Below are 16,514 nucleotides of genomic sequence, written 5' to 3' on the forward strand. Positions count from 1 at the left end.
ATATATATATATATATATATATATATATATATATATATATATATATATATTGTTTCATAAAATTATAAGTATTTAAAAATATAGTCGTTTTATTTTATCTGAAAAATTTGGAATTATTACACACCCAATATATTTCTGATATATTACGGAAAGAAACGCACACGCGTGCACTTGCATACACATGTACAGATTTGCCATTATTTTTATATATCTTCTTGAAGTATAGATTAACTGTATCGCCATGCAATGTGTCTAATTTTGATTTTGATTATTATATCTTAGCGAAAAAAAACATTCTTCGTATATTTAGTAGCACTCTCACTACATTCTTCCATAATTCCGGAAAAGTGTACAGTCGGCTGATTAAAGGTTGCAACACTTTTACTTGATGAGTTTCGTAACGTATCTTGTGTCCAATAGGAGAATTTATTTTTTTGGTAATTCTCAAGAGATAAGTTGGATACGGAATGAGTTACAAAAACTCATCGGGAAAAGTATTGCTATACTTAATCAGTCGACTTTAATGAGAGTGTCATTGAATATATAGAGAGTGGCAGGAATTCCTTCATTTTCGCCACAGTATCTTTATTATTTATATAATGTTATGTATTTTTTCTTTTGTTTTCTACATTTATATAAGACAAGAGTTATATATATGTTATCACATATATAAAATTATATATATTTCCATCTCTAGAAAGATGAGTCTTTCAACCTGCATCAGACGAAACGAGTTTCGTTTATTTCCGCGAGTATTATCACGTATACATCTATATTCCCCAACTCTCTTTTTATAAATTGTCCTGAATGAAGTGACGACTGTTATCATTTTGCGACAGAGACTGTCGCGACGGAGCGAGTAACAATTTTCATAATTAACAATGCCTTGTTCATTACGATAAAGTAACGACCTGACGGAAAAGTCAGTGGCGCGAAGTATCTCCTTCCGCCTTACCGTGAGTCCTATAATCCCGTCTGCAATCCTTTTGCGTCCACGAGCGGACTTTCACTTTTCCTCCGCCGACGATGCGTCTAACCGAGCAACGGCGATTCTTTATCCGTACGAGAAAGAAAGAAAGAGTGCATGAGGAGAGCGCGCCGGTGGTAGAATTTACGTAGCACTTAATCCCGCCGCTTAGAGGCCTCGGCAAAATCACCCTACTTCACATTCTCGGGTACCTATTCCTCCGCTTCTTTACGCCTCCTTCACCACTCATCATCATGAACATCCTTGCTTCGCGTTCGAGCACTTTTGCTCGCGCTTTTTATTAGCTGCCGAGAACGGCGATATTTCCCTAAGGCAGCCTTATCAGCATCTATCATTTTCCATCTTGTTTCGTACTCCTTTTTGTACCCTTTTGAGTAATGAAGGAAAATCAAGTAATAACGTAAATCGATAGCCGTGATATAACAAAATAAATAATTAATCTTTTTATGACGGTTATTGCGCAAGTAGATGTAAGGAGTTTATTTATTTTAATCAAAATGCTGAAAATTATACAAAAATTTAACCAAACATTTGTTGCAGAAAAATACATTCATAGTTAAAGTCTTATGCAGTTTTCCTGCACTGTTCATGAGAAATTTAATATCGCATTTCGCACATACAATCTTATGTAATAGAAGATATAGTGAATGTAAAAAGTATTCGTACACCAAGCTTTTGTCACGACAATCTCTGGTGTACGAATACTTTTTACACTCACTGTAAGTAATTTCAGTATTATTCCAGTACAAATTTGTGAGAATTGTACTCCACCTAAATAAAAAGATTTACTTTGATAAATGTTACATATTAGAGAACGCGGCGTAGAAAAAGAATAGTATTCAATGCACCCTTATTACGCAATGATCAAGTATAGGTCAGAAAACAGTTGTTTTATGTTTTAGCATTGTACTGAGTGAAATGTGGCAAGATAATATCATGAAATTAACATTGATTATTTAGGTGGTAAAATAAATACATAAAAACCTATTTTATTCGATAAGAAACCTATTTTGTAGATTTTCCCCTTGATACACCACTAAAAATACGTTCTTTAGACGTTCTGAAAATATACACTTGGTGAATAAACTCCTTATCGGAATTATGATATCTATTTAAGACATCCTATTTCCAGAATTTATCTCATTTGAAATTTATTTTACTTAGAATGTAAAACCTTAAATTTTGGCATTGACCTATCGCTTATATCTATTTTCTATTTTTTTCGTCGTCATTGACCATTATTAATGAGAGCTCGTCTAATTCTATGATGTGGCATCTCGATTAATATAATTGTAAGCTACTAATACCGAATATTAATTAATTTACCCGCACATCAATACAGCTCTTGGCTCTCATAGGCCTAATTTCTCGTATTCTTTGACTGTTAATTATGGAGTTTACAAATATTTGAATATTTGTCCATTATTATAAGCATTCTTATTCTCTACATACAACGAATGTAGACAAACAACGGAAAGCGGCAACAAAGTAGAGCTTCAATCTGGTCTCTGACGGATAATATCTGGCGCTTCGTACATTTCAAACCAATTATTGTCTGTTTTCAAGCATCAGGCGACTCGCGTCTTCATCTGTTATTCACGATAACTCAAAATCCGATTCGAATCATCTTGACAGCTCGCATCGAACGTCAGTCACGATCGCTCGGCGCTTGCGGGGTACACCGCAAAAAGGCGCCTCGAATCAGCTGCGAAGCCAATCCTTTAATCGTCAGTACTAAAATATTATAAGGCGCGTAATCGCCGCGATCGCGCCGAAATCCGCCGGCTAATCTCTCCACCGTAAAAGCGGTTTTATGTACCTATCTGCCGGGAGCTCGGCCGCTCTCGGTGCTTCGCTCTCGCTGCTTTCCGAGATTTTAATGGCAGTCACACGGCAGAGCCGATGGCAGAGCGAGCGGCCCGGTACGAGTGTACACATTATTCCGTCGTCAGAGACAACAGAAACGTTAATCTCGGTCGCCAATTATCGGTTTTAGGCGGCACTCTTCGTTGTCTTTCGCCCGGCGGGCGTCGCTCGCGCTAAAAACCGCCTGCGCTCGCTCGCTCGCTGCTCGAAAGAATGATTAAACGCGGTTCGATTCATCGATTATCGGCTTCGCGCGCCGAAGGGAAATCGCCCCACCTAGCGCGCGCACCTATATACATTTCGCGATTAATATCACGGACTTCAACGAGACGTCGCCCCAAATTCACTGAGTTCAATTCTCTAAACTTTTTCATCGAATTAGTACTTTAAGGGGGATTAATGCCGAATATTAAATATTGTAACGATGAGAGGTTCAGAATCAATGTGAAGTAGGATCATAATTGGAAAATTTACTGTGAATGTCACTTTGCATGATATTTTAAGTGTGAGGTAAAAGCACCAATGCCCGGAAACGTGCCTGATCCTGGATATTCTTATTATTTTAGTCTTTAAATATACGAAGATTTAAATTTCTAACATAATAAAATATATGTATGACAAGACATCAAGATGGATATTTATATTAGGATTTTCTTTGTTAAGTATTTTCATTAAACGCCATGAAGCTCTTAACTGCCTACACTACATGTAACTGTTAGACATACAAGCGTCCGCGGCTATTTAGTAACGCGACGTTGGCGTTTTGAGACTGGCGACTTGCGATTTGGCGACCCCCCGACGGTATCAAATCGACGGTAACTCGTGATTACTGGACAAATCAGTGGATTACCCGAAAGCTTGGTTTCGCGAGGACGGGAGCCGGGAATAGGACACCGGAACAGTTTCCATTTCAGTCGAGTGGGTAACAACTTGGAGAGGGGAAGTGACGGGTCTCCGTTCGTTCCGTTAAAAAGTAGGGAATCGCGAGTGGAGATAGGTCGAAAGTGAAAGAAAAAAAGGAAGAAAGAAGAGAAAAAGAGAAAGAGACAAAAAAAAATAGAGAGAGAGAGAGAGAGAAGGGGAAAATGCAGCGGCGTATATGAACAGAAAAGAGAACTGGTAATATGGTGCACAGGTGAAAGAGAGAAACATAGGACGATGACGGGCGGGTAAAAGACAATCATAGAAGAAACGCGACGAAGACGACAGAAGGAAAAGGGAGAAGAGAGAGAAAGAGAGAGGTGGGGATGAGAGAAAGAGAGTGAAAGGGGTGTGGGCATTGCATCCGGAAAAATAAAGGAAAGTAGCGCCGGTAATCCAGAGCGCGGCCCGGGTCTTACCGAAGCTTCCACGGATGTTTATTGAGTCGGTACGCGCACGCGCTACATGCAACACTATCATCTCATCTCATCCGGTCTCGTCTCGTCGCTCGTGTATTCCCCCATGCTTCTCTCACTCTCTCTTTCTCTCTTTCTTTCTCTCTCTCTTTCTCTTCTCATTGTCTACTCATTTACCGTCTCTCCTTTCTCTCTCTCTCTCTCTCTTGTTCTCCATGCTCGATTCTACTTCCATCACATTTTCCTTCTTTTCTCACTACCGGCCCCGCGCCACTCTATTCCCGCTCGCCACCTTATCCTGCGCCTTCGCGACGTCCATTCAATCCTATCTCATCTGCTCGAGGTTACCCGGGACTACCCGTCGCCCCATTTTCCTTGGGTGCCGGCTCCTTCATTCATTTCTAACACGGTAAACGTGCGGACCGATCCTCTCGTCTCGATAGCGCGTCTCATTTTTGCCCACCATGTTTGCAACGGTTTGGAAATGATACTCGATACGACTTAAATCCAAGACCGAGTCTACTTTCTTACATAATCGAATTTTGTATCGAGTTTCCAAAATCTAGCATCAAACTCTGTCTCAAAATGACCTTTTGGATTTTACTTTAAACATCCTGATTTTTCATTTATGACATATATTCTTATACTTATGACTCGTGGAAAGCAGACTTGCAGCAATGTCATAACTATATTTGTGTGAGAGATGTTTATCAATAATGATGCGAAGTATACCATCATTAAATGCTATTACTTTTAATGATTCCACAATGATTATACTGTTGCCGTGTTGCAATTATGCTGATTGAGGCCCGCAACGTCGCGGCTGCAAAGTAAGCTCGATCAAAGCGGCAATAAAGACGAGCCTCGGCGCGTTCACGAGCGCGCAGCACGCATACGCACTGCACGAATCAGATAAATCTCGAGTGAAACACGTGCGCGCGTGGTCCCCTCGAAAGGGTTGTTTACACGCTGATAACCGACGTGTACGATATGAGATTATTGTAAAGATAGGAAACGTATATAACTACGGCTGTAACCTACGCCACGTCGACACAGATAGAAGAACGGCGGGAATCGCCGCGCTTTTTTTCGTGCCGCTTCAATTACGTCGACGTGTGTTTACACAGCACTTACGCGCTTCGCGTTCTCCGCTCTGTCTCCGTCGTTAGGAGGCAGTCGCCTTGTCAATTTTCTTTTCGTTGTCGAATTATTGCCACGAGACGCTTCACAAATGTCGTATTACGTTCGTTCGATCTCATTAACTCTCAGAGTACCGTAGGCGTACACAGGGTGTCCCATAATTCGTTATGCAACTATGGTGTACATGTGCAGCTCATCAAACTGAACACAAAATTCCTCCACCATTTCGCAAACAGCCACGTAACATTTTGAGTTATTAATTAAGGAAGATTTGGTGAACGATCACGCGCGATATACGGTAGATGAGCTGCGATGGCGACGTCTACTGTCGTATGCTTGCACATTGCTAAACATAGGCTAAACTGAACAAAGAAGTCTCTACCATTTTGCAAATGACTATGTAGATTTTTACTTATCAATTGGAGGATTGGTGCATAATTGTGCACAATATTGCAAAGAAGGATGCACGAAGAGTTTGTTCGATGTCAAACGTAATATATACAATCGCAAGCGCGTTCGCTAATTTGTCGACTTCTCGCTTGTTAGTGTCGAAGCGCGCAGGCCGGATAAAATTAGAAATAATTAACGAAGTTAAACCTCCGCGGCGTAGGGCGGGCTAGTCGGGAGGGAGCTTTAAAAGCCACCTGTAACCGTTATTACTTTTTCGCCTTCTCGGATCGTTCGCTACGCACGTACCGGTAAACGACGTTCTCGTCGTTGCTGTAAACGAGGCCTATATCTTTCCTTCTTAACACCGGAATCACTCTCTTTACCGTCGCATCGCGATGCATCACGCGCACGCGCGAGTGAAGCACGCGGCGATCAATCTTGAATCTCTCGAATTTTCTTCGCGACGGAAACTGGCTTTACAGGACTCCATACGACATTATATATTTCAAGTCGGAAGACATCGATGTCCTACACTGAGAGAAATTATTCGATAAGAAATTAACAAACGGATATTTCCGATCAAAATATCGATGAATTTTTGTATCCGATTGAGAAACATACGATGAAAATATCGATTTATAATCGGTTTTATCGGTTTATGTGATAAAATTTCAATATGATCGGAAGTATCCAAATAATAAATTTAATCGGATGTAAAAATTGAATATCCGTTTGTTAATTTTTAATCGGATAATTCTTTTAGTGTAAAAAGCTTAAATATCTCTGTCGTTCTTTATATTGGAGGCGTAAGGAATAAATCGTGTAACAAGAAGGATGACCGCAACATTTATCCTTCACAAATCACAATTTATTCCTTACACATTTTCTTTTTTCGTATAAAAAAATTGTGATATTTCAGAATCTAACGTTAGAGCTGACTCACTTACTGCATATAATTATATACTTTACAAAATTACGTAAGATAGAAAAGTAAAGTATATATAAAACTACCAATATCTGGACACGTACTTAATCCTGGACATTCTTATTCTGTTTTAGCCTTTTTAAATACGAGTATTTAAACTTTCAATATAAAAAAAATATATATATATATTATATCAAGAATTTCAATATTTGTATTAAAAGCCAAAACAACATATATGCTCAAAATTATATTTGTATCCGGGCATTGACACTTTTATTTTAATTGCTGTTATATTCGAAAAATTTATGTCAACAAATTTGTCATTCCTTATTCGTGTCTGTTCCCAGAATTCGTCACACTTTAAAAAATATTGCATTAAACTTAATACATTTTATATATTACCCGCAATATATATATTGGGTAATATATATTACCCAATTTACCCGCAATTTTTGCGTCAATTTAATACAAGAATGTAAACAAATAACACAATATTATTAATAACACAATATTATTAAATCGAAAATTAACAAAAAAAGTGTAACACTTAGACACTATCGTGTTATTTTAACAACTTAGAAATGATAGATATGGCGCAGAACGAACAAAATAAAAATAATATAACGACAATATGTTAAATTAAGATACGGGAATGTTAAAAATTCATTACAAAAATTTCTACACGGTTCTCTTCCAATACAAATGCAAAATGCTTTTTCCTCGATTTTTATCTTATTCATTATCCTCGACCTTCGCGAATGGATGGCAGGATGTAAATCGTTTTTCCCTATACGATAGACGCTCATTCTTTACTTAATTACGAAAATCCGAGAGGTAGACCATCCTCGGCCTTTTGGATGCTATGCTTGGTTAATATGCCACCACCCGCGTCGCAACCTCGGAGAACCGGCGATTTTCTTTCCTCCATCTTTTCCTACTCCGTATTTCCGCCGATGTTCTTCCTTCCCGTCTCTCTTCATCCGTTGCTTTTGGTGTTCACCGACACCGGGGAGAATTAGAAGCGTAGAAAACGTCGTCACCCGCGACGACGTCGACTCGCACCTTCTCTTTCTACACCCGGTCTCTTCTTTTTCCCTTCTTTCGCCTCCGTTATTCTCCACCTCGGTTCTCTCCTGCTACTCTATATCGGGGAGCCTCCATTAAATTCATTAGGCCATTAGTGGCTGCAACCCTCCAAGATGGCTCCCGTCGCCTGGCAACGCTCTGCTTCTCCACGCTCACCCTCTCTTCGCTTCTCTCTCTCTCTCCCTCTTTCTCTCTCACTCTCTCTGTCTCTCCCTCTTCCTTCCCTCCGTCTTTCTCCATTACTCCCTATCTCCTAGGTCCCATCTTTCTCTCTCTCTCTTTCTCTCTCACTCGTTCCAGTCCTCCTACTCGCTCCCTTCGTCTCTGTTGCACTTCCCGTGAGGTTTCCACTCGCTCTCTGAGGCGGGTGGGTCTTGGCGGGTGTAATTAGATTCAACGAGCGAGAAGGGAAGGGCGGAGGGTGGCTGGTAGGTTGGAAAAGGTGGTGGCCCAGGAGGTTAGCCTGCTCTCGAGGTACGTCGCTGAAGAGGGCCATTGCCAGAGGATGGCCAGAGGCTTCCCCCGTTTCTCCTCGCGATATCCTGACAACCCCCTTCGTTCTTCTTTGCTAGTACTACTCCCCCCTCTCCTCTTTCTATGGCAGGTCGTATTTGGCGTACAGCTACATGCTGAGGAACACTTTGCTTTCGTCCTTGCTCCGCGAGTAAACTTTATTATTGTTCTCCCGCGAGGTAATTGCACGCCACCCTTATCCACCGACAAACCAGTCCGTTCAAACGGATTGGAACGTAGAGACGAAGATCGATTTTGTCACACGTTAATTAACACGATGAGAAATAATCGTGAAAATTTCTTTCAAGATATGAGTATTTACGAAGCGGCTTAATTGTATTTTGCTTTTCAATGTTGTGAAAGTAGGATTATAGAAATTGGCCAACGAAGTGTCGATTTGGTGTTTCGGGAAATTAATCAAGTATCATTTCCAACAAGCTTCGTTTTTATTTCTGAACAGATGCTGTTGAGAAATAGATGCTGCTGAGGTTTAATTTGTAGCACGTTCCCGATCTTCGCTTTCCAGACGACCAGTTTGTCTTCGCACCAGAAATTAGAACTATGCCGTCGCGTAGCACATAGATGCACCGAGTACGACAAAGCGAGAGTATAACTATGGAAAGATTAGGCTAGACAGGACGACGGTGGACAGTGTCGCATTTCTAAACACAGGCCGAAGCGCGCTCGTACGTGCGGCTGTTTTCGGGGGTTGCAGAGCAAAGGGGACTCTTAAAATACTCCAAGAGCTTCTAAATCATGGAGGCTTAGTCGCCGTCGTGCGAGCAGGGATTACCTACCTTACTTCAAAGTGCCCTGCAGGTGCAGGCTCTCCGTTTCGAATCCTCTTCCACGACAGAACGTTGAATCATGATGCGTCAGTCGCATTTAACGACACCGTTTCGTGCGTGCTCGTCGAATGCACGTTCTTTTTATCCTGACGGCTGCTCCTCTCTCTTATTTCGCCACCGGGACGAAATTCGCGCTATGGCATACTGAGTTAATACCCAGCAAACGGCCGGGTAATATTTTACAAACGCGTCGGACATTTCGTGAAGGGATGCTTACCTTTGAATCTTATTGGAATGAGATCCACAAATGAGGAATAATTGAGATTATTTCAAATGTATTTACTTTACCATTTGAGCCATTCGCTTCGATCTGCACGTCACGGACCGTCTGCCTCAATTTCCCCGGTGCGTTTCCTTGTTAAATGCCCCGGCAAATTTTTTAAATCGCGTTCTATCGCTGGAGACTCGCGGAGCGTGCTCCGGTCTCGTTACCGAAGTAACACCGGTTGGGTTGGAATATTCGGAAGCGCGGCTAACGATTACCATAAGAATTAAACGCGAGCAGGAGCGCTTCTCTCCCCGACGAGGCAACGTCATTTCATTTTCGCGGCAAACGAAGCCGAGGAAGAATTCTCCCAATTCTCTAAGCCCCCGCCCTAAGCCCTCAATTTCACTAGAGTAAAAGCTCAACGGGAAGCGTGATAAAATGGCTTCTTATTCTCGCGTTTATATTCAATCTTGGCCGACGGCGCAGCCACAAAGGGCTCCATTTGAAACACGTTAGTCGATGCCGTATACGCCGGATAGACACACGGAGGGGGAGGAGAGAATCGCGGTGATGCATTATGTAGTACCTCGCTGATCCTTATATGCATCTATGCATGGACTCCGCGACGCACCAACTTTATAGGCGTGCTGTACGAACACTTACTAGCAGTCCAAGCCGTTAACGTAATCACAGACACACGCACACGCGCACATCAATAAGCTATTTTCCGTGTACTTGGAGAAAGTCTTTTTGACAATTGAGATTTGCTATTGTCCTCCCCTCTATTCTCTCTAAGTAGTCGATCATTAAAATACTGCCAGACTAATTTAACAACTGAATAATTTTAAAGAGATGAAAAATATATTCTTTTTTTATTTGAATTTTTAAATTATTTGAATCTTTATATATTATATTTGAAAAAAATAAGAAATATATTAACTTATTTTCAGAGAAATGAAAAACATTTTCCTATTTCATTGTTAATTTTCTCTTTCTCTCTTTTCCTTTCTCTCCCTCTTTCTCTCTATCTTTCTTTCTTTCAGATTTTTTTCTCTCGAATGTATTTCACGGTCGTCATTTCTATAGTTACTAATGACGGTTGTAATTTTTATGACTTCTGCACACAGAAAAATATCATTTTACTGCTAGCAAAAGCGATTACTAAGTTTACTTTCCCTCTTTTAAATAATGGTTATCTTCAACAGAGTATATTCTTGATAATATTTTTAAAATTAGTTCATCATCACAATTTTAGAAAAGTTCGTCATACATTCAAAAGAAGAATTTATTTTTCTTACAACAATATTGTCGAAAAATTTTGTCGAAAAAAAGTTGGTTCAAATCTATGCAGTAAGCAAATCGAATTTTAATCAAGTTTTAAATTATAAATCAAGTTTTAATTTAATACTCTTGATTGAAATGTCAAACCTACTTGGATTTAGAAAATATTTTAAATAAATTTAATGCTTATGATGTAAACTCATGATTGCGGATATATAAATTTATGAAATAAGAACGCTACTTGAAATAAGTAACACTTACTTGAACGTAGTACTTTTCTGTACTAATTATATTCGCATACTCGAATTTAATAATAAGGCATTAATTCTTTACAAATGGGATGTTATATCGTATTCATTTAATCACTAGAGGCATCCATGGGTTGTTGAGATCTTACTCAGAAGAAAATGCGAGTTTTCAGCTCGACTTTATGGCAGCGTGCATACGTATGTACAACGTTTCGCACTCTGGCTGATTGCTACGCGCCAAGACAATCGGCTCTGCCAAATGGGCCGATCGGCTTCCAGATGTTACGGTAATTGCAACAGGGCGAATAAATAATTTAGCAGAGTGTTCTAATCGCTCTTTGGATAGATTCTTGCTCGCTTTTGAACGATAATCATGCTATGTGCATATGTGCACCTCCATCACACTTGTCACTCGTCAGCGTATCGTGATAAAATTGCATGGAATTTTATCTTTCAGAAAAATCCGTCGCTGTAACACCCATGCAATAATCTATTGGAATTTTTCCTCTTGTATTTCTGATTGTCGGAAGATTATCGGTGAATATTTTGCTATGCAAAGGCACCTTGCAAAACATTAATTCCCTAAATTGGATAACAGTATTCTATACAACGAAGATTAGTCGTCGAGAAAGCCGTCCACTCGGCTCATTAAAATACAGAACACATTATTTTTACACTAATGAGTTTCTTGTTACCGGGACGAGCCGGTCGAGGCAACTTTGAAAGTAAGCCGTACACCGAGCACGGTTCGCTTGATTCGACACCACCGTCGCGGCGGTAGCTCGCGCGTACCGGCAATAAATAACGCGGTACCCAAGATCCACTCTATACGGTATACGCGAGATATAGTAGCGTGCAATAGTTTGCATAAAGGACCGCACGGTAAGTAGGAGAAAGGGGAAGAATAAAACGACCGTGTCGTGCGCAGAGCTTGCCAAACTTGGAGTCGAATCTTTTTACAAGTAACTTCAGCTTAATATCTTAAGTAGGCCTCGCAAAAAGTGTATAATATACGAATATCTCGCGAGCCGTCTCAGCGCGTCAGTATTTTCATCGATATAAACGTCCGGCAAAACGATTGAATTGATTCGAGTGGATCATCGTTTTTTTCTGTTAAAATCGCTATTTAGGAAAGCATTACATACACCGAGAACTACATCATCCTAAAAAATATCGAAACTCAAAAACTGCTGTCTAAATTTCTTGGAGAGTAAAGTTTTACTTGAAAAATAACGTGACCACCGAGTCACTTGAGGAGCGACGTTTCACTTATATAAAGTGAATTCTCTGAATTGTTCAGTGAATATTTTGACTCGAGATTCAAGAGTGAATTTGGTGTATATTCTGTGGGTAAAAAAATTGCCTGTTATTTTTGGAGTGAATTTATGAACTCTTTGTCTTGTCTAATGAGATAATTCCATTGCGGATAACTTTCCTGTCCACGAGTGTACTCTACTGTCACAAGAACATCTTCACTCTAATCCATTAAAGCATTCTCTTATATGGAGTCAGAATTTACTTTAAATTTGAATGAAACATTTATTCTTGCGATTTCAAGTGGCAATATCTTCACTATCGCTCCCAGTAAAATACTGCTACTTTTTATTCGTTTTGAATGAGATTTCACTCCAAGAAATTTAGAGAATAAAACAATTTCTGTTATAATATATTAATATCTATCCATTTAGATATACTCTTGCTACATTTAAATGTGTAGATATTAATGTATAAATAAGAATGAGACAATATCTGTACAACAAGACAATATTTTCAAAAATATAAAAAAAACGTATTTCGAAAATTGTCTCTTTGAATTTCAGTATTAAACATTTTTCAGAGAAAAAGACATGATAATGGTAACTATATAGATGACAACTATACGAGTTCTGTATGTTATTAATTATTAATGTTCTGCAGTTGTGGTGTCTAACGTAAAGCGTCCCATACCACGTGTAGATTAGGTCAAACTAAACACCAAATTTCTTTACCATTTTATAAACAATGAAGTAAAATTTTGAGAAATTAATTAAAGAAGATTGGCAAATGATTACGCGTGATAGGGTAGATTAGCTATAATAGCGACGCCTGAAATTGCGTGTTTGTAAACTAAGTCAAATTGAACAAAAAAGTCTTTTGCTATTTCGCAAATAATCACGTAGATTTTCAAGTTATTAATTAAAGAAGATTGGCGGATAATTACGCACGATCATATACCTGTACGTATGTCTAATTATGCATGAATTAATGTGTTAATTACATGCTTTTTTCTCTGAGTGTGACTTCTCAGGAAATCACTCCGCTTTTCGGTACATTTATTTTCGGGACAATGCATGGCGTCATACCGTTATTTTGCGAATATCAATATCCGCCATTACACAGACTGTATTACTGACCTTGGCTACGGCACGTTGACGGTGTGAGATAATAATAACGACTTAGGCGCGGAGTTGACGCGAACTCGCCAATGCGTTGGTTACGCCAATGCGCAAGAGCGGCGATAAGGTCGCGCTGATGTTGGCGCAGATACGCGGCCCGCCGGTATCTTTATTACCCTTCGCGAGACACGTTGCTCAAGTTAATGTTAATTGCCATTTTATCTTACTCAGACGCCTGATATTTTGTGCGCGTGATCCTCGCAAACTTTACGGCGCGTAAACGAAAGGCGCGCCTTGGCGAGTCACGGCGACGAGCCTTGTGAAAACGCTCGTTTCGTCTAATAACCGAGGTTAATCTCGCGAAGTAATCATAAAAGTAATTATCACCGGCACATCAGAATTTATCGTAAGGAACGCCATGTCGCCCGGTGTCCTTACCTTTCAAACAAGCGCTCGTCTACCCTCCATTTGCTCTCCATCTTTCTTCACGCGATCCATCGAATTATACGGACATTTAGTTCGACGTCGTTTGATCATTCCCGATTAGAAATTTATGGTCCTGGTAAGGTTCATCCCAATCAGTTATCAGGTTTGCACAAGATAATGCCATTCGATCTTAGTAAGTCACGTAACGCAATCGTATAGTAATCATAATCTTATAAAGAATTCATCATCAGATCTCTCAGCCAGATCCTCACATAGAAAAAAGAATTATTTTGTGTGCCAAATAAACGATCATTTTGTTTAATTAAATTAAAGGAAAACCTGACATTTTACTACTAACGTATGATCTTTTTACCGGATGTTTCCTCCGCAATTCCCTTATTTAAATATCCCACCATCCTGTAAACGGTCACATACCTTTACTGCCTCACGTGTTGCTTAAATTTACGATCAAGCAGAAATTGATGATGCTAACAAGATCTGACGATATACTCGTAACCTATGTTTATAAATCATCCTTTTAACTTAACGATTTATCAAAAATGTTTGGTAACGTATAAAATTAAAGAAAGGAAATATAGAAAATAATTTTCATGAAAACAAATTGTATAGATCATAGTTATTATAATGTAAGGTAATGTAGCCGCAAATGATTTCTAATGAATCCTAATGAGACCGGCCGTAATAAAGAGAATGAGTAGAATCCCGAAGAAGACCCGATCAATGTAACTTTATAAAATAATACATTAAATTAATACATTAAAATCTCAATGATGGTCTTATTCTAATATACCTAAGACCTATATAATAGATGTAATCATCATAACCTTACGAAAGTCTTCTTTATTCAATTCTCACCATACCCTCATCAGATACCTTAGGATTACCTTATGATCATTCAGTTAGGTTCTTGTACAATATCAAATGTACCTTGATTAAAATTTCTAGTTGATATTCGGATTCTAATATGGATCTATAATGGGTCCAACCCATGATGAGCATACGAAAGTCTTCCTTATTCAATTCTAATCATACTTTTATCAAATACGTCACACCAAGTACTCAGATAGTTCTCTGTACAATATGAGGCGTATCTAATCAAAATTCCTAGATGGATTGTGAAACCAGTGTAACTTTGCAATTGCAGGGATGACGAGGGGACCACGACGTGACTGATAATTTGCTGGTGGAGTACGTACATACGTATATACGCACGCACGCACCTCGTATGACGGCGTCCTGAAGAGATCGCGTCGTTGCCCATGGGAGACCGAGCGCTCCGTAAGTAAGACAACATATTCACGAGGCTGTATCGGATTTTATTCCGCGGGTAAATCCTCGAATCTCAACGGGCCCGTGTCTCCGCGTCTTCGCGTCTCTTTCGTCCCCAGACTCGTCGTCATGGTCCTCATCCTCCTTCGTCTTCACTCACCGCCCGCGTATCCCGCGCTTTCACTCGGCGCGGAGAAGTTTCGGGAGTTACGGCGACTGCTCGTAAGCCGACGAAGACGATGACAGTCCCGGCACGTCTTTTTACCGGCGAAGGTCATTTCGTCGGAGAAACGTGGATGGCAGGGTTGCGACCCACCCCCAGCCTACTTCGTTTCATCTCCCTTCACCCTTCGAGCCTTCTTTCATCGTTCCCTCTGCCTCTCGTTTTCCTACCACGTCGCCCGGAGCTCGTCCGTATTCAAATGTTCGGTTGGGGATGCACGGAGGCGGACGAGAACCGAATTACCTGCCCTCCGAATTGGAGACCGGCGAAGAGGGCGGGGGCGGCTCGTTGTTACGGTAGCGAAACGAGAAGAAAGTGGAACGTCTAGCGCGAAGAGAAGGCTCCCCTTTTTCATTTATTTTTGCGCGAGACGCAGCGTTACTAAAAATTTCATCCGAGTACGAAGTGGGTGTTGTCCAATAATCTTAAAATAAGGTACGAGATAAAACAGTATCGGAGTTTCTCTTGCTTTCTCTTTTCTTTTCTTTCCCCTTTCCACAAAGCAAAATGTAAATTAGACACAAGCCGAATGCAACTGAAAGGAGACGTATGTACATACGTGTGTATTTTCGGCGATACCTTTCCTCTTCACAAATTTTTTCATTAATATGATATACAAGTGCGCGAAGAGTGGGGAGAAGATCTGCCGTCGAGATCTTTTCTGTCCATATATAGTACGCCGATGTTATAAAAGAGTTCGTCACGCTCGGAGATTTTTGAGGAAAGAATGCCGTGCACCGCGTGTATGAGCGATAAGATTACGGAAGAAGATAAATTGCGGAGAGATAAAACGCTCTTTGTACGTTGGACTTACAATTAGGAGGAATTTTAACAAGAGCGCGATGAGATCTTTCCGAGATCTCGAGAAAAAGGAAAAGAACAAATATCGATAACGTTGTATTCGCGATTACGATTAAAATTGACGCTGTTGTAATGGCGACTTCGCCGCGACTTGTGGCCGTAAGGTGAAAGTGCCAATATACCCGGATACACTGCGTCGAAATAGCTTTTTCCCAGCATCAATCGAAAATCTCAACTATGCACAATGCATCTACATATTCGTATTTACAGTCAAGGACTAAAAATTTTTAGAGTGAGTTTGTGCACTCATCCTTCTTGTCCAATGAGAGTATTCTCTCATTGGAAAACGAATTCTCTCGTTGACCAAGATAGGGAGTTTACAAACTCATCCCAAAAATTACGGATAACTTTTTAGTCCCTGACAAGTATTACACATGAAAACGTTCTCGTGAAAGTTAAATATGATTAGAGGTATTTCCCAAGATGAATCTCGATTAAGGAGAACTGTATTCCGAACTGGAACGCTTACATATATATATATATATATATATATATATATATATATATAT

At 39.9% G+C, this 16,514-nt stretch overlaps 1 long non-coding RNA gene across 1 annotated transcript in view; it reads left to right on the top strand.

Moving 5' to 3' along the window:
* LOC116851637 overlaps positions 1 to 16,514 on the top strand; it is a 95,474-nt gene that overhangs the window by 756 nt on the left and 78,204 nt on the right. The window contains exon 2 of the long non-coding RNA XR_004379621.1: positions 14,797 to 14,930. This is a non-coding gene — a long non-coding RNA (uncharacterized LOC116851637). The remainder of the gene's footprint in view (positions 1 to 14,796; positions 14,931 to 16,514) is intronic.

This window comes from Odontomachus brunneus, unplaced genomic scaffold (assembly GCF_010583005.1).
Source record: "Odontomachus brunneus isolate Ranch 3 - 2012 unplaced genomic scaffold, Obru_v1 Obru_scaffold_183, whole genome shotgun sequence".
Taxonomy (NCBI): domain Eukaryota; kingdom Metazoa; phylum Arthropoda; class Insecta; order Hymenoptera; family Formicidae; genus Odontomachus; species Odontomachus brunneus.